The sequence below is a fragment of the Megalopta genalis genome, chromosome 5, assembly GCF_051020955.1.
Source record: "Megalopta genalis isolate 19385.01 chromosome 5, iyMegGena1_principal, whole genome shotgun sequence".
NCBI lineage: Eukaryota > Metazoa > Arthropoda > Insecta > Hymenoptera > Halictidae > Megalopta > Megalopta genalis.
In genome coordinates, this window is record NC_135017.1 from 32,063,081 (window position 1) to 32,084,062 (window position 20,982).

The 20,982-nt window shown below is 34.1% G+C and overlaps 1 protein-coding gene across 10 annotated transcripts in view; it reads left to right on the forward strand.

Moving 5' to 3' along the window:
- Positions 1 to 20,982, forward strand: part of LOC117227927 (neural-cadherin) — a 716,163-nt gene that overhangs the window by 645,388 nt on the left and 49,793 nt on the right. The gene's annotated exons all lie outside the window — the stretch shown is intronic.

Below are 20,982 nucleotides of genomic sequence, written 5' to 3' on the forward strand. Positions count from 1 at the left end.
CAGATTTGAAAATTGATTTTTACCCTAATCTATTTCATTAGGATCTATAAAACGTAAAGACGTTATAAAAATAATTGGACAGAGAGAAGCGAGCAGCGAAGCACATGGCGGCAAAACATCGTGTATATGTTGCCAACGAACATTTTCTCGACCTACTCAAAATGTACATCATTCTGACACTTCTATCGGGCCGTTTCTTCTTCAGAAATGTCTACAGAATCCGATCCTAGGTAGAGTTTTCGTGCTGAACAAAGAACTTTTCGTAAAAATACAAAAATATTGCGGAGAAACTGCGCACGTCGACACTTTTTTAAACTTTGACATTAATTTATTGATATTTAGGACCAAAAACAATTAATAAATTGCATGCCACTATATTCGGAAAACTCTCTTCTATCTTTTAACACCAATTAGAACTTTCTAACGTTTGTACTTTTCATGCAATACCTCATTTTTGTCGAAAATTTTGGGTTTTTACAAAAGTTCGTTTATTTTAAAAAACTGAGGGTGATGGAGCAATTCGGTTTTCGGATTCTTGTTCAGGGAGTGAAGCTCTACAAGGATTTCATAGTGACTATAGGAACCCAAAAATCGTGTCGAACAGTGTTATCAAATCATGGGGAAAAGAAAATTTATGATACTGAAAGTGAAAATACCGATACTGAAAGCGTTTGCGACAAACAGTAACGTGCTTAAGATCACAAAAATCTGAATATATTTGGACAACGGAAAACTTGGAACGAGAAATACATTTCGTACTTCAGTGTCAACTACTCAATAATACGCTCCGTTCACAGCGATCACATTTTGACGCAAGCGCTCCGTAGCGAAAGGGTTAAACAAAGTAAAGAAGGATAACGTTGTTTTTTAACATTAAACGATAATTAGATCTTCGTGTACGTATGCAATTTAACTTTGAAGGAATTAAACTATGAACAATGAAGTATTTCATAGTAATTTTGGTTATGAATGAATTTGGTTTGATTAAGTTAATATTTAAATAAAAGATATAGTAAATAAATCATAAGTGAATGTGATTTCAACTGAAGGTCAGGGACCAAGCATGCTTATTAACTCAACGTATTTGGATGTAAAAAGTATGTGGATTTTTTCTAATCTTTTGTATTAGTCACATTCTCAACTATTTTAGACAATTTCAATTAAACACCCTTAAAAATTTGACGGGAAATACAATCACTAATTATGATCTTATTTGTAGAAAAAATATGTGATTTTTGCATTTACACATTTATGTTCAACAAAATAAGTATCACACAGCTCCCACGCTAACAGAATTACGTGGCTCGTTAAATAGACTGCGAGGAGACATGGTCCTAAGATGCGTTTAATATTTCAAGACAATGTGCACCTGCTGTACCATTAATTTCATTTCACATCATACACTGTGACCGTAAATAATATCGTCCTCCTCCGTTACTTTCTCATTGTCAATGTTTTCCCAGTTACCAATTCTATTTTACGGATCTAGCCTGTCAAACAAAGGTATCTAGAAAACAATTATTTCATACATTCACGCTTGCTTTTAATTGTTATACAAAGTGAACATACATCGTGAATGTTTCACGTTCAACAGAAATCTATTTCTTTTGTAAAGAATATTGATGTATCAAATGTGAGATATAAATATTAGTCTTTATGAAGTAAACTATAAAGGGTGAGTAATATAACTTGCACATCTCAAATAATTTTTAAAGTATGCATGTAATTAGAAATTTCAAGGTCAATTTCTTTCTTTTTTAATGAAATGGTATATTTTTCTCATCGTAGATCGAAAGAATATTAAATTTTAAGTAGAAAGGTATAAACCTATATTGATCCTAAACCTTATTAGGTTATTAACGAGATTTTAAAATAAGTCAATCGGAAGATGTTACGCCGCGTGGCATCATCAGAGAAATTCTTCACTGGCTAATATCTAGTTAACCGTTCACTTTCAGATCGGCACGGGTTTATACTTTTCAACTTAGAATTTAACATTCTTTCGATCTATGATGAGAATAATAAACCTTTCGGTTGCAGTTTATTCCTTATAATGAAATGTTTACTGAAACTGAACAATCATAGCACAGTGTGCACTCGCGTATTCAATGAAATAGTAATATAATATATATATAATATAATATAGCATAAAGTAAGAAAACCACAATAACTTTATTAATGCAATAACTTTTTTGAAATTAAGCGACCTGACGTTTTTTAGATAGCGGGACTAGTCTATTAGACGATGACCAAAATGCTTTTCTCTAAATTTTGCTATTACTTGGAATGACCGGAAAGAATTAAAAAACATTTTAAAATCCGAATAGAATGATATAAGCAATGAAATTACTTACAACTTAATGCAATTAAAGCAGTGACGATTACAAGCTGTAATTCAAGCAAAAGATTACCCTAGGAAGTATTAATAGTCTTTAAATTTTTTTATATTATTATCAAGTGTTTGTGATCATATATATTTGTATTATATTTACCATATTTGTACCATACAGTAAAATATACTCTATTTACTTAAAGGAAAAGGGTTCATTTTTATTTACCCCTACACAGTCTTGAAAACTAAGAAATTTTCTTTAATCATGTGTAAACACATTCCAAAAAAGACGTCGCATAAATATTAACAAAATTGAATTAAACAAATTTCGTTCTGATGAGTAAAAAACTTTCGTTTTTTAACTTTTTTATTTGAACTTGTAACGAAAATTTAAAAAATGCCTCTCGTAGATCTCGATAACTGGTAAGATGGCAAAAATCGCAGTTTAATCACGGTTTTGACCAAAAACTGGAAGAAATCTATAGTTTTTTAAATCTCTCAACATCTGTAGCTCGACTGTATAACGTTTTGCCTAAGCGATGATTCAGACAAGAGTTATGAGTCGATCCTTGTTTTCCTCTTCCTCGATCCCCTCCACTGCAGAATCGTTGTTATTTTCTTTAGACGACTTTCCCAGACAAACACGGCTTCGCTGCCAGCCCTTGTCTATCGACACTACATCCGTAAGCCACCTGTCGCGCTATCGACGCTGAGTTGACGGGGACTTAGTATTTGGAGCAGGGATTGAATGTCGGTATGTGTATTTTGAGGTATCGGTATCATACCGGTAATAGCTAAATCGTTATTAGTTAAAACGGTTTTAATTCCGGTATTTTCAAACAAATTTTGCCGGTATTTTACGTCTACACCGGTAATAATACCAAAATATATGTATACAGGTATAATACCGGTATCACTGAAAAGAATATAAGCTCCAAAGATTCAATCAAAATTATAGTATTAAAATTGTATTGTAATTGGATAAAACATAATGGTACTTATGCACTGTTGCCCACAAAAGTGTTCTTACATCAGAACGAAATTTGTTTAATTCAATTTTGTTAATATATATGTGACGTTTTTTTTTGGAATGTGTTTACACATAATTAAAGAAAATTTCTTAGTCTTCAAGACTGTGTAGGGGTAAATAAAAATGAACCCTTTTCCTTTAAGTAAATAGAGTATATTTACTGTATGGTACAAATATGGTAAATATAATGCAAATATATATGATCACAAACACTTGATAATAATATAAAAAAAATTTAAAGACTATTAATACTTCCTAAGGTAATCTTTTGCTTGAATTACAGCTTGTAATCGTCACTGCTTTAATTGCATTAAGTTGGAAGTAATTTCATTGCTTATATCATCTTATTCGGATTTAAAAATGTTTTTTAATTCTTTCCGGTTCGAGATCGGTGTACTTCTGATTTTTCGGTCCAATTCTTCCCACAGATGTTCAACTGGGTTGTGATCCGGAGACTGGGGAGGTGCTGTTATCACATGGGGAATATAGATAAGCTATTGTTGTATTTGTTGAGGACTCATCAGATGGATGACGGAGATCCTCTGAATATTGCACTTGGTGCCGACTACCTCGAAGGACCACCCACTGTAGTGGGACTATTTGTAACGCGCAACCTAACCGTTACGCGTATCTCTCTATGTTTTCTGTTCTGTTCTGTTTGTCTGCTGAGAATGTTCTGTCTGAAAGTCTGTACTTCTGAGAATGTTCTGTCTGTGTCTGTACTCTCTGTATGTTCTGTCTGTCCCTGAGACTGTTCTGTGCGTCTAAGGGTGTTCTGTGTTGTAAGACTGTTCTGTGTACTTCTGAGAATGTTCTGTCTATACTGTTGAGAATGTTCTGTGTTGTAAGAATGTTCTGTCTATACCTTTGAGAATGTTCTATCTGTCTTGTCTGAATGGTCTGTGTTCTAGAGGACCGGAGTCATGTCTCATATCACCTCGGTCCTCCCTACTTCTCTTAACCTAGGGTGGGCGGCAAGGAATTACGGTCCAATCACTGCAATCCCAAATCAGCGAGACTGCCCCAAAACGGTGGGCCGGGAGTTAGGAGGGAGAGTGACAAAATCTGCTCCTGCGAGACATCCCGCGCTGATGGGCCTACGTGCCCGAACAATGCCAGACCCAACCGTCATTGACTGGACCGTAATCAAGGACCAGGAGACGTTATGACGGTGCCACATGTGCCCGGGAACGGCCCGGGACAGACCCATACCGTCCGGGTACCCAAGCACATGGCCCCTGCCATAAATCCTGGCCACTTGGCCCTAACAGTATTAAATACGATTTATGTTTGGAATCATTATCTTGGTAGAAGTTGTAGTCATCCAAAATTCCAAATTTCTCGGTAGTAACTTTTAAGTCATCTTTAAGTATATTTAGATAAACAAATTTATTCATAATATCTTCAATTATGTGCAAATTGCCCGCAATTCCATACCAATTCCCACCACCACTTTTTACACTCGCTCACAAATTCTTCTTATCAAAGGCAGTTACTGATCTCCTCCACATCTTTTTCTTTCCATCAATGTGTTAAAAATGTTATATTTACTTTCGCCACAAAATATAGTTTTTCCCAAAACGACGTGGATTTATCGACGTCTTGTGATACATGCATAAAAATTATTTTAATGTAATATACGACGAATCGTTTCAGCATGCATATCAATTCCATTGAATTCTCGTAATTCTTTCGCAATACTTTGTCGCACTTGTAGTAGGTTCTGCTTTTATTTTTCTGAAAATAAAATTGCCTTCTCTAATTCCTAACTTCTTGGGTCTTTCTAAGATCCTTCTTCTTTATATTTTCTTACAATGTATTGAATTGTGGAATGTGATTTCCCATCCATGCTTGCAATCCCCTTAACGATTTTTATTTCTTAAATAAATTAATAATAATTTCCCGCTCTTGAATAGACGTTTCTCTTCGTTTTTGATTGCGACTCATATTTACAAACTAATTTTATAATTGAACTTATTGCACTAGTTGCTAACAGACTACTGAGGCATTCTACAATTAATATTTAGTATTCAGATGTTTCAGTTTGTTATTTGTTTCAATAATAGAGCATTTGCACATCTTATAAAAGAAGACTTTTGTGACCCAATGTTTGTACCATATAATAAATATGCTCTATTTACTTAAAGAAAAAAGATTCGTGCTTATTTACCCTTATACAATTTTGAAAACTAAGAAATGTTCTTTAATTATGTGTAAACACATTCTGAAAAAAAACGTCACATAAATACTAATATAATTGAATTGAACAAATTTCATTCTGGTGTACCAACACTTTTGTTGGCAACTCGAACGACGTGATGATCTCTCTCTCTCTCTCTCTCCCTCTCTCTCTCTCTCTCTCTCTCTCTCTCTCTCTCTCTCTCTCTCTCTCTCTCTATGTGATTGCTGGAACGATTTACCTTGCTAGGATACTAACAAATAATGACACCGTTATATTCATCTCATTCAGTTTTTTGTATTTCACGACGAGAAATTTATTTAACACCAGAATATTTACTTACATCGTTTGTTCGTTATCTATACTGACACTATTTTTTCGAACGAATTCACAATAAAATGAATATTTTTCGTTAATTATTTTTCATTTATGCATTTAAAAATTAATAATCTCACTTCTATATTCCTAAAACCATTTTCTTCATACTTTTTAATTTGTGATTCTTTTTTCCATTCTAGTATACCGGTATTATACCGGCATTATATCGAAAAACATCTATACCGGAATTACGTAAATGCGGTGACATCATACCCGCATTCGCAGCATTCGGTATTTTTGAAGGTAGTAGTATAACTACCGAAAAATACCGGTATTTCACCAGTTCCCTGTTGTTTCTTACACATAATTTAAAGGTTGTTTGGGGTGTGCAAGTTACATAACTTACCGTTAATTAATTTTAATTAATATTCAATTAATATTTAATTCGTTTAATTAGTGGAGCCCCCAACTTAACCAATAGCTAGACACGAGTAAATCCGTAAAGAGAAGAATCCGTGAGTAAACGTGAAGATTTAACATCACCATTCGTTCTCTCTAGATAGTGTAAAGCGTTCAGTTTCTCTCTAATTACATTGGAATTCTATTTATTTAAACGAAAAAATTATAAACAAAATAGTATCGACCAAGACAAAGTGTAAAGCGATATTAGATTTCATTTTTTATTATTATTTTTTATTCCCTCGGGATTGCCTCCATAAACCAATAATCAACATCTTAGCCTTGAACTGCAGCAAACCACTTACGAGATCCTAGAAAAAGTTCGAGATAGTAGGAACCTTGTAATTAGACGATAACTTCCTTAAGTGGATAATCACGGGGGTCGAGAATTCTCTCGGGTTGGTTTGGTCCAGTAAAGCAGGAAGATGGATCGCCCGAAGCTGGAACAAGCGTAACGTCGTGGAGAATTTATAGCTTCCCTGAGATCGTTTACGTAGGTGTGAATCTTTAGATAGCGCGAACGTGAAATTCAGTGTTTTTATAGAAAATCTAATCTAATCACGTCTTAGATAGAGGCTTACGAAAAAAAAGACGTTGGTTGACGGGGATAGAATCCAGCGGTTTAGGAAGAACGAAGGTGAAAAGGAAGTCAAGGTACCTGACTTAATTTCCTTCCTGTTCTCTGCAGAAATAAATCCCTAGTGATTAATTAATGGCAATAAATCCTGGAGGAAAAATAGTGTTGGTTTACCGCGCTCTTGGCTCACGACTGCGAGTGATGTTCACCTGTGTATTCTTCTGTTCATACGTTGTTAAATGTCCACGTGTATGATGGAGTGTGCCGGGAATACTCGTCCACTGATTTGATAACATCATTATATGCAAGGAGAAACTATTTTTCTATAATTAAGGAACATATGCCAGCTTAAACTAATCATCCGCAAGTTTCGTCAAATAAAGTAGTTTCTTTAACTTCTTTTACATTTTTCTAAGAATTATATTGCACTTTAAGATTTTTATAGTTATTATAAACATTCTTTTCAATTAAAATATTGAAATGAATTCGATATATTAATCGAAATAGAAAATAAGTTTATGAGTTAGTTACTTTGCTCTGATCATCAAAACATAATGAATTATTGAGCCCCGTCTATTATAGACTGTAGACATGTATACAGGGCGATTCATTTAAATCGATCCAGTAAAATATCTTCGAAACCGTTGATTATACTAAAAATGTTTCAAACGGAATTTGAATGGTTTTAGGAGACACATAATTTGATATTAATAAGATTTTTCTACGGGAACGCGTCGAGGACATATAAAAGTCGACCTCCTTTTTTTAAATGGAATCATATATTTTTTATTATACTATACTGATTCAGCTCATCAGTCTCTTCATAAAAATACTAAAGCCAAATCTGTACTTAAGATTTAGAACATCTCCTATATCTTTAATGTTATTGCAGTATACACTAATAATAAACGTCAATATAGAAGTAGCATTCTTGTAAGTCGGAATAATATTCTGTTTCCTTGTTATCGATATTTACGTCGTCAATTTAGTAAACGTAGACATATAATAAATGTAAATTTCCTTTTTCTTTTAAGAAATTATTACAATCGAAAAAGTTGTGAAGATAATGGTACGGCCTTTATCCGATTATAAAAATGGTTATATGTATAGAAATTTTGCATTTTGTTTTTTTGCTTAATTTTTTCCTTGGGTTCTTCTGTAAATAAATGTTATACATATTTAGTTTTTGAAACCGATGTATTCGCAAAATGGTATTAAGCAGAAAATTTTTATTGTTATGAAACAATGATAAGAAATCAGCAAAAAAAGGTGACTTTTCCCTGCTGTAATAGAATATACCAACTGGTACGTATTTTGCTGGTAATGAAACGACTTGTATACACTGTAAATTTTGCAAACGGTTGGTCGTAACTCTTTTTAAACACCTACCGCTCTGAATAGATAGATAGTCATGACGCACCAGCCATTTAGATATCCCCTATATGGATTGCCGTCCTGTTAAAAGTTAACACTGCTCTTCGTGAAAATTTATTTCTGTACCACCTACTACCGTTGAATTTTAGATTATATGTGTAGTGCCGATGGTATATTTATTTTGATATGGCCAATATGTTTTCTGGGTAGCGTAGATCGTTATACGGAGTGTTTCATCACACGTGGGATCCACCTCGGGTGCTGACTCCTGAAAACAACAAGAAAACGCCATATACATATGTGTCCTATCCGTCTTCGTTTATGAGATATAATGAATGTGTAAACAGAGCAAACTCTCTGAAAATAAAAATATAAGATAAAATATTTCTTATTGAAAATGCTGGTATAGAATGGAGGAATAGGATGCAAGGTGATCATTTTGAACATCTTCTGTAAACATAATAAAAAACAGAAAATTCATTATATCTCATAAACGAAGTTAGATAAAATATGTATTTATATGACTTGTTCTTCTTGGTTTTAGGCATACAATCAGCTCCCGAAGTGGGTTTCACATGTAATGAAATATCCTACATACATAATCATTGGAAATTCCGTTCTATGCCACGGAAGTGGTTGAGAAGTGGTAAATTGGCCAAGAGTCAAGTTACAAGCGTTGAAAGATTTTAAAAACGGGAGATTTTTTACAGCTTTTGGTCAAAAGTGTCAGAGATCGTGACAAAACTGAGATTTTTGCGATCTTTAATTTATTGTAATTCATAATATCATACCAATTTCGATCAAATTTTTGCCTTTCAAGTTTTCGTTGTCAATTTTTGTTTGCCTTCGAGATCATACGCAGGTGATGGTATACTAGGTCATTGAATTCGTCTCGATACAAGCTGCAATACTATTATATTAAAATATAAAGTGCAATTTGAAGAAATGAAGGTGGCCTTGACAATTATCGGAAACAAATTGTTTTGTGATTTTTATGTTGTGTTGTATAGCCAATCAGAAACTGATCAACTTTTGCTTGAAACATTTTTTTGTCACATTATATTTTGCTGTTGATAAATCATGAAAAGTGTTATGTGGGGCACCTTATATAGGGTGTCCCAGCATCAATGATACAACCGAGGCGGGAGTGATTCTACATAAAGAAACAAATCAAAAATAAAGAAAAGTAGTGCATTTTTTACGTAGAATAAAATATAGGTCTATGATAAAAAAAAAACAAGATGACCTTGACATAACCTTGACATAACCTTGACATAACTAGTCGAAATACTAAAGGACACGTGTCAGTTTGTTTTCTTTAAATCACGTGTCTACGAGATTTTTTATAATCTCAACTTAAATGGGACACCCTGTATATATATTTTCTTTTCTCAAAAATACAGAAATGTTTTGAATAAATTAAATGTATATTTAATAAAATAAAAGAAAGAAATCTAAGAACATATTGAAAACATTAAATCGTAGAATGTCATTCATATTGTCGAATTCCGATAAATATATTTGAAACTTTGAAACATTTAATTGGTTTGTGGGTATGTTTGTAATTGATTAGTTGGAGGAATGGGAAACTGTCGATGGAAACAGGGTCTTATTCTCTCGTAATAAAGAGTCTCCGATATGAAGAATCTTCGTTTAGGTCTATTACGCGTGATGTTTGTATACATTGGGTCGTGACCATTGCATACTGGAAAATAAGTTATGCAAAGAGTAGGGGCAGTCGACGTATATGCGGAAGTCTTGCACAGCGGTATGGCGCGTCCACAGCGTGATATCGTACAATAACAGGTCCTATTCTTGCACGCTTTTCGTGCTCCCTAAGCTGGCTCAGCCTATTTTACTGTTCATCCAGCTCCCCGTAAGTACTGTAGAAAAAGAAGGAGATACAATAGAGAGTAACAAAATGATACCCACCAGATTCTAAGCGACTGTGCACACGAACAGGAAATCTGGCTTGTCTTACATTGCCGTGCTTGTGGCCTTAACTTCAACTTTCAAATAAATAAAATCTGTTCCATCTTCGGATGCTCGATCACGTCATCCAGTGTATTTGCGAAAGATGTTCGACGTACTTTGAGATAAATATATTCCCTGGAAATGTTTTGACAAATTGCACAGAATCTGGCTAGGGTTATCATTATATTGGTGTGAACCCTAGGGCGAGAAAATGTAAAATGTTAAAAATTGAGCGAATGTTGGTTTGATGTAACAAATGTCTAAATATACAAAAATTACTTTTTATACTTATTCCTGAAATACTTAAGATAATATAGCTTTGTAACTCTTGATTACCTTTTCGTGTTATTAAGAACAATGATGTCTGTGTATGCGTTGTATATATGCACGTAAAATATTTAATTTAACGGCCTTATTTCCCACAATGAAAAATAAAATGTACTATCGAAGACGTTGGGAGTGGGGGTGATTACAGTGGCATTTAAAATTGGCTGGAAGTACGAAAAATTTTTATGCCATGTTTTGAGCTGAACTAGTAGTGTGCTAGCAATGTTAGCATCCAGGGGATGCGACATGAAATCGCAGTGTAGATAGTAGAGATGTGTCAAGTGTCATGGAGCATTGTCGCACAGCGTGCAGGAGTTAGACCAGAGTGCACGAAAATGGCAGGAGATTCTAATGCAGAGGGAGGGGGGAGGATAAAAGATTGCACATTCCGTGAGCTGATCAAGCAGTGTGCAGCCTTGAAGCGACATCACCACACAGTGTGCAGGAGTTGGTCATTTTGACCGGCTCGATATATTTACCGTTAAAATGTATATTAGAGACTCGACTTTCATTTTAATTTATGATAGGTTTAAGGGTTTAGCGTAGCCTTTCAAGATGTAGCTAGTTGTATAGTAATCCGATGGAACGCATATTTCGTACATGTCTGATATTTTGGAAAATGACGAAAATTCGTCATTTGTATATTACAGAAAATAATTGATTTTTGTTCTTTTAATTCTAAATAAATTAAATGCAACATTCCCCTTCATACTGGAACATGTTTCGAACAGTACCATTCGCTGAAGAAATATTAATTATTTATAAAATTAAAGATTCTGTGGCGGACCAGACATAAAAAGCCATGTCCTCCAAAAGCGGGGTGTGCAGATGCCTTTTTCGGCTTTTCCCGACGCAAGGCGTACACACCGTCATAAAACAATAAAAACGTTGGGACACAGCTTCGGACCTTAGGTTCCGGATCACCCCGGTCGGAAAAACTTCGGGAAAGGCCTTCGCCCTTCCCAAGGACCTTCCCTTACCAATTTCAATACGCTCTCCCCAATAAATACGAGGACCTCTCGACCGGGAGACGTTAGTTAGCTAGTTTTCCTCCGACTCTCGACGTGTTCATATTTCTGTCTCATCCGTCACTCGTTTAACTTTACCTTTTACACACTGTACCCCATCGCCTTTTTGTTACAAGTTATATTAAAGTTCTCGTTATATAAAAACCAAAAAAACTCTCTCGGATTATTTTATATAAACCGTCGCAGTAACCCCTGCGACAAAATTCGAAAATAATTTGCTTCATCTAATAAAAAAGAGAATAATAACTTTGTGTTTTCAGTAATTCATTTCAACTTTTTTATGGATTTAATTTTCTTTTAACTTCAGAGAGCAAAAAAAAAATAAAAAATTTATATATAAAGACAAATTTATTTTACATCATTTTCCAAAATTTCACTGAAAAATACATGTTTTTATGAAAAATACATGATACAAGTTACGTTGTTTTTATATAGACCATATCATTTCTACAGATAGTGTCAAAAAAATGCCGGCATTTTGTGGATAGCGGTGCAAAAAATTACCGGACGAATATGTGTTAAGGTATAAGGATAATCTTCCTGTAATATCTGGCTACGAAATGGAGAAGTCAGGGGTACCTTCGAACCATTAAGGGGAATGCCTATCTTTAATTTCTTGTCTAATTAATAACATGTAAATAAATAAAATTAATTTTTTTTCTTTCTGTCTCAAGGTTTATTCAAATTAAAACACAAATTTATAAATTTCGAAAATAAAAGAGCTAATTGAACACAAATTTTACATGTAATAACATAATTATTAACTCTCCCTTGTCACACTGGTTTAAAGTGTCTAACATTTATTATCAAAAAAGTGATATTATCATGAGAAGAATGAAAGTGACAATTAATTCAATATATTTGAAAATGAAATATCGAGTTCTAATAAAGGAAATAGTTAGTTAAGTAACAGTTTTGAGTGATAGTTATTTAAAAACTGAACTGCGTCTGAATGATCCAATATGATATGCATGTTACGCATAGGAAATGTGACAGCGAAGGGTTAATATTGAATTAGATATCTAATAGCTACCACGTCCCGCATCTTCGATAAAACATTTTATTTCTTAACATATCCCAATATGTATTGAACATTCTTCGCAAATATGCTTGGCGGAATATTCGAGATTCCTATGAGGTAACCGATTTTATTATTAAGACCGCAAGCACGGTAGAGAGAGGCAAGCTACACCTTACGTCGGTGTGACTTGTTCCACATGTGATTCAGCTGATTTCATGCTGTCCTGCTCACTCGCTGTTTTCTCTCTTTTTCTTTGACTGTGAAGGCAGCACTGTCTTACCAGTGAATTGTCAGCCAATTAGAGTACAAAAATTTCTATATTATTGTATTTCTGAACTACGAATGCAACCTATCCCACTTCTTGCATAACTTTCTTTCGTGAATACGCTGATCGTGTCTGCGGAACTGTTGTAAACTGTTTGACTGACCGCACTAGCTGAACAATTTTTACATGCTTCAAGAATTCTGTGTTTCATTTCTTCGAATGTTGTTGGCTCAATTTTTCGTTACTTATACAGAACTATACCGTTTCTATCTAAACTATTTTTCTTATCATTCCTATATTTTGAATATTGTATATTATTAAATATTATTATTATTATTATTATATATATATATATATATTGAATATAGGAATTATTCAGTTTTTCAACTTCACTGTACATACAAGCATCGAATCAACAACAATTTAAGTTCAAACACTACAGAAAAATATTTCATAAAATCTTTATCTTTAACTATACTAAAATTTCAGGAAACATATAACCATCGTTCGTCATAATATTTTATAATTTTCGAAATTGTTACCGAAAATGTAACAAGCATATACAATGATACGAACGATAAGGTAATACCCCTTTGAAAAGGAAGACACATATTCTCTTATTACGACCGTCCCATTCTTCGAATATAAGAGAATCTTAAAATTAGTCGAAGCGCACGGAAAACATTCAGATATTAGCAGAGTATCTATAACCACCGGGTTCTTTGTAAGAGGAACGACACGAAATCCTTCCTATCGCCTCCGGTTAGCAATAAATCGTTGAAAGCCGCGCATTAAGAATTATGGTCGAGAGAAAGTGGGTCGCGAATCAATCGAGGGAAGGAAACCCCCGAATTGTTGAGACTCGAACGAGACGGTTTTGCTCGTTGGAGAGAGTAATCACTGCGGAACGACCTACCAGCATAATTAATCCTATAGTTCAGCTTCCACGTCGCGTCGTTCCTCGCTCAAATGTTAACGCGGTTCCTCAATTTTTTTCATTCCTGAATTTTGGACGAAAATTAAACCAACGTAACCTCAAATATACGGGGGTTGGCAATCGTAACTCGAGAATCAAAACTGTAATGTGGATGGATGGATCTGAACTTTTTGTACCATGATCACTCTCGTACGCATGCTATCTTACATATTCGAGATATTATCGTACACTTTTTATATAGGATTTATTTTTTTACAACAAAATGGCAGTTTCTTCAAGTATTATCTTTACATCAAAGAGAATATTGTACAGAGTGTTTGGCTTAAAATCGGCCACCTCAATGTCTGTTCCAATATTGATATTACAAAAAATATTTTATATGGAATGTGACTGATATCAAGTTATTTTTTTTTGGAGTTTTCAGAGTCATAAATATTAATTTGCATATAAGTACATTTTTTTATTACTTCGTGTAGCATTGTATGTTATTCCATACGTCCCTATATCTAATTTTAAAATTTAATATGAATTTAATATAGTAATAATAATTTAATATAATCTTCGTCTTCAATAATTATTCAATTTCGAAGCTTAACTCTAGGTTTACAGAGTACTAACAGCAACTGTTTTATATTGCTTCATAAAAATAAGAAACATACATTTATTCAGATTTCTAGCGCTTTTAAAATTTCAATAATCGTAAATTAAAAAATTTGGTACATGTAATTCGGTACATGTAGATCGCGCTTCGTAAATCTAGTAATAATATGACTTTTAATACAATTAATTACAAATAAGTAAATTTTATTCGCAAAAAGGTGAATACGTGTTAATTTGATTTGCACAAAGGTGAATATGATCTATGAAAGGAATAATTTGGAGTGTAAAACCTGCATTGTTCATTTTACGATTATCTAAGATTTTGATACATAATATACTAAGGGAAATGTTCCAGTAATTGTACGATTAAAGAAAGAAGCTCCGTTATAAGTCACTTATTAGACTACTAAGAGTTATATTTGCATGTGTATAGGTTTATCTGGAAGGGTGTATCGTCTATTTTTCAAAATGTATGTCAAAAGAAATCTTTCTATAGACTGAAACCCTTTCATTGCAAGAACTGTGACACCCTTTCGATGGCCCAATGATTGGACAGATGCGCCCGGATTGAATAACCTACTCGATTAAATCCTATTGTCCACGCACTACACAGTTACTCAAGATTGGGAAATAAGAGACGAGAAGGGTCCGCCTGATCGCGACGTGTGGGACACTCCCCCACTTGCTGCCGCGTATTGCTTCGCGTCGTAACAAAGCGCATCTTTCTGACCTTTTATTAGCAACTTTAACATTGACTTCAGCTAAAAACCCTAGAGACCTCCCCTTGTCAGTAGAAAAAGAATAACTTTTTTATAATTGGATCAAACGATTTGAATTTTGTTAACATGCTGAAAGGACTAGGTTACTAGGTGATGACTCGAAATGAATCTACCAGTGTATATGATGAGCGACGCAGGCAGTGTGAAGAATAGATATTTTAAGCGGAAACGATAGACAGTGACAGTGTCACTAATTACTCAGTGAAGGAATACGAGCAAAAGAAAAGATATCGTTTTACTTATAGCCTACAGCACCAGTTTAAAATTTTTATATTTTATATGTTTATAATTTTGTAATCCTTCGTTATTATATAATATAATACTATATTATATCTCAATTCATTATAATGACGAAAAGATAAAAATTTGATATTTTTTTTATCTGAAGTTAGAATGGACATTTAAATAATGCATTTTGTACATCTTGGTAGTTTTTTGAATGCTGAAAATTTTGTCGAAATTTGTTAACACTGTTACGAGTTACAAGCAATTAAAGAATAGCGTTAATCGCATTTTTCACAACTTTTGATTACAGAGATTTTGTCATCTTTCAATGCCCATCGTTTATCTCTGCGTCAGAGGATTTCAATGAAGTTTTTGGCATGCATATAAATTACCGAAACATACGAAGTGCATTATTTGAATTTTGGTTATAGATTCAAATAAAGAAGTTGAGTCCTTCTGCTAGTCCATCTAACATCTCAACAAAAATCTATCTACTATCAAAAATCTAAAAATAATAGTGCGTATGTGCACTCGTTATCTGGTTTCTTAGTGCCCTTGATGACTCGACCTGAAGAGCGTCTGCAATCTTTAATAATTCTCCGTAGGTTGCACATGGCTTGCACAAACAAAGACAAACGCTACGGTAAGAAAATACCGTACATAACGAAGAGAAAAGTGATTTTATACGTCACCACACACGGATACGCAAATGCAATGCACGGCGTTGTTTATGAGTTATCAACGAAAAACTGTGACCGATGAGAGGCGAGATCAGCTGAAGCGAGACGGTTGAGCCAATGAGCGGAACTGGACGGCACAGGTCCAGTGCAGATGTCTGTAGTGGTTGTCTCATGCAATACACGCATTTTGCCCATTGTCTTATAATTAATCTTTCTTATTGATTTATAATCCATTAACCTTTTAGGTACGACTGAATTCTGCGCGAGGCTATTTCTCTGGACGGCAGAGTCTGATGTGTACTGTACAGAGTCTGATACTGTATATACAGGGTATCCCAAAAATGTCTCGCAATCCGAAAGTGGCGGGTTCCTCGGGCCATTTGAAGTAACTTTTTCCTTTACAAAAATTTTCTCCGAGGCACCGTTAACGAGTTATTAACGAAAAACAGTGACCAATGAGAGGCGAGCTCAGCTGGCGCGAGGCGATCGAGCCAATGAGCGGAACTGGGCTTCGTTAATAACTCGTTAACGGTGCCTCGGAGAACATTTTTGTAAAGGAAGAAGTTGCTTCAAATGATCCGAGGAACCCGCCATTTCCGGATTGCGAGACATTTTTGGGACACCCTGTAGACTGTTGTAAATCGATGTGAAGACAAAAGAAGTGTGAAACAATGCATATGAAGACGATTATTTGATTCAAACGATGAGCGAGTGAGCTACTAGAGCAAGCCACTATAGTGGCGCGTCGTGCCTAAAAGGTTAATGTATGATAATAATGCAAGTGTGTTATCTCTTGACGGTATAAACATTTTAATTTCTAGACTATTAGGTCTACCGGAAAATTCTGTCTGATAATGTCATTGTAAATTTCAATAGATATGCACATATTCATTTGAGACATATATTTTTGAAAAATGTTGCTCACAAATTGCCATCACGCTGGCAAGAGGACTTAAGTAACGACAGAAATTATATTGTACAATAAATATTACTAAATTTATAAAAAATCTATTATTTCCTTTCATTTCTTAAACGGAGAGAACTTTCTTGTAGACCTAATACATTCCATGTTTCATGCATGCGCAAGAGCTCTTACCGCGAAGGGATTCGAATGATGTGCGAATAGTCGCCGACTGTGAACAACTATAAAAACGAGCCGTGAGGCTTGAATAATCGTATTTCCTCTTTCCAAATTGTCTATTCTTGTTTATAAGCTGAGGAATAATTGCTGAGAATTTACTGTAAGCATATTGACAATTCCTCTGAACGAATCTCCTACATCAGGCCTGAGCGAATCGCAGCTTGTGAGCCACACGTGGCTCTTTCCTCCTCTTACGTATTCCGTGGCTCGTCCCCACTATGCACCCCTACATACTCACGCGACACTATCGCTTGCGGCGGGGAGTAGTAGTAGCGTTTACGGAACCCAAGTAGTGGGGAAAGTGAGGAATTGGTAGTGGGAACTTATGGTTCGCGATCGAAAGCTCTCGTCCAGGTCTGACCTACATCATATATAGTCTCACAGTGATTTGATTTGAGGTCGGACAACTGCAGTGGGTAAAAGAAAGTATTCGCATACCTTTTGAAACGAAATAACTTTTTAAAAACTGCACTAAACGACTTAAATTTTTTTGTATGATAGATTACACTAGACAATTACGAAAGTGCTTTCTTTTAAATTTTGCTACTGTAGTGACAAAAAATAAAAACTCTAGTTTTTTAACTTTTTTATCTGAGCTACAACGAAAACTTAAAAAATGTCTTTCGTAGATCTCGATAGCTCATATGCATGTTGAAAATTTGATCGAAGTCGGAATTTTTCACTGCAGTTTAGCTGAATACAGACCTCAAATGCTGCATTACGCTTACACACTTTAACTCGTTTCAATAAGATTCCGCACATTACGCATCGTTATAAACCAAACATTCTTAAATTTATCAATTAGATCATTAAATAGTTATATTCAGTTCAGTATTTTTTGATATACAGTTACTCATTAAAATATTCGGAATGATTTTGTGGGGACTTTTACAGGACAATGTTCTAACAAACTTGTAGTTGTTCGAATGACAAAAAAGATCACAAAATGTTTTTCACTTTTTTATGAAATTCTCACGAGATCTACAAAAAGAATCATTTATATTTTCGTTATAGGCTCAGATAAGATAGTATAAAAAGGTAAAACTTTTTTACTTTTCTTGTCCTTCCAACTAATTGTATTTGTCGAAAAAAATTGTTTACAGTTTGTATAGTAAACTAATTCCTCGAATACCTCAAAAAAGTTCAAGCTGTTTGGTCCAATTTTAAAAAAGTTATTCTCAATTTTCGTACCAGGCACTGTGGTTTTGTTCAGTTTTCAGCCAACTTTTCATTGTTCCAAGGGAGGGTTTATTTTTGTTCTGGAAACGAGAAAAGAGGGGTGAACGTTTTCGTGGTGCGTTCATCGTATTTCGCCGCCAATTTTGATGAAAAAATACCTTGACGTAACATTGTGAATCTGTAAGCTATCATAAACCATTGTCATTTTTAAAAGAAAATTGAGTCGATTTGTTGAAAATTTTCTGCGTTTATCGCATTGGCAATAAATCGTAGTGGCAGTATCTACCAAGTATTTATCATGCAAAGAGAATGATACGAATTAAACTTCGAGTTTCCCTCCGAAGATACTCCGCTACCGAGCCAAATCGTGGCAAATTGCCTGCAGCAGTCAGCATTCCGGCATCCACTAAATTGACGGGGGAATTCATCTTAATAATCCGCCTATTAATGGTGCATAGATATTTCGAACAAAGCGTCTCGCCGATTACGTGTTCTGCCAGCTTGCCGAGACCTCGTGAATCCTAGCTCTCTGAATATGGAGATGCAACTGACATCCTCTGTCGTCGAGCGTGTGGCGCTGAGTTCAATTTGAACAGTTCTTCTCTTTAACTCTAAAAGACAGGGTTTAATTGCCGGTTTATTTTTAATGATTATTCCTACGAAACCTGCAATCGCCTGCGTTCCAAAAATTGTAAGAAGACAATTTCTCAATCGGCAAGGAAAGAATGTGTAAAAATGTAGATAGGTTCATTTCATTCTTGTGATATAATGCGTGTGTTACGTAACATTTCTGTGTTTTGTTACTAGTTCTCACTTCGCTAAGACGATTGCCAGTAGCTTTGCCCTTAGCCCGTGGCTTTGTCCTTGTTCGTTGCGAAACCTGTTGAATAGCTATGGTTTAAAGGTTAAACAGGATCCCCTGAATATGTATCTACATCATTTATTGCCGTATCAAAGAACTTTTCGTGGCACCATTGAGTACCATACAAACTCAGCGATCTTAATAACAAAATTATTTCGATTACAGTCAAACCTGATTTTTTGCGGTAGAAAGGGACCGCAGAAAAAAACACACAAAAAATATTCAGAAAGTTCATAAATATCTATACAAAATAATTCTTCACAACATATCAAAGAAAATTTTTTTTATGCAGTGAAGAGGGACCCCTTAAAAAATGTCTCACTTAGAAAATATGTCAAAGCTTTACGAAATAGTGAGAAAGTGCTTTCCAAATAAAATAAATAATTAAATGACAGATAGAAACATTTTGAAAAATTTTAATTTCTCATTTTAAACATAGAGAAATTTTCAAAATGCATATAATTCAATTCTATTCATCGTAGTCCAAAACGCGCATATTCTTGTGATGAACTGGTACGTAATGGCTTTCGTCACTTTTAGATATTAGAGATGATTTATTTTTTATCATGTAGTCAGTTCTAAATCCTTCAGCTGACTGAAATATTGTTTAGCTTCCTCTTTAATTAAATCTCCTTCAATAGGGATTCGTTTTCGTGTTGAGTCTTTAATCCAAAATATGGGGGCCTTTTTCGTTCTTTTATTAAAATATTTCTTGAATATGAAATAATATGTTCTTTTACCACCTTCCTTTGTTATCATCTTCATTATTAAATACATTTATTTTACTTGCATGTTTTTACATGCTTCTTATAGTGAATTCACCTAATTTAAATTCCTTTTCCAAGAGCTGTGGATCCTTTACCATCTGCTAGTCTATTTAATATTGCAATTTTAGTTTATAATACAATTATCTTTCTTTTCACTTTCTTTTGGTTATTTATTCATTTTAAGGGAGTACTTATGTCTAAAAATAAAATAAAAATCATAAAAAACTATATCTAAATAGAAAAAAGTAATTAATTTACCTGTAATCTCAGTATAAAATTAATCCTATCTTAATGGTCAAAAGATATGTAATGTACGCATCGCGAAGGTCGATAATTATCTAATGTTACATTAGATGGTGCAATATGTATTGAAATTGGCTGATGCAATATGCACATAAACACAAATATTCAAAAGGTGATGCCAATACTGTTGAGATTGACCTAATTTCACAGCAAACTTACATATGGCGAACAGAATCTTGATACGTATGTATTCATATACCGCATAAAAAAATCGCATAAAATAGACCGCACAGAAACAGGTTTGACCGTATTTAATGTGAAGATATTTGTATCTGGTTTTTAGCAATTAAACGAGTTGTAACAACTTCAGCTAGTACAATACGTTACAATGGGAAATTTGTTACCGCGTATTTCACGCGTGCAATATGTGTTTGCTTACAACTCTGCAATAGAATATTTATTGCAAAAACTTATGTAATTCTTCTTTTCTTATTTTCGTGTAAAGAATAAATCTCCTCATTTCACCTGGAAAATTTTGAAATATCATGTGTAATACATGGAAATCTGTTGTGTTAAAAAATTTAATTTATTGTATCCGAAAAAATTAATAATATTTAATACTAAAAACAATATTGTATGCGAAATATTTAGAAGGAAAATAATAACGATGATAGTATTAACAGGA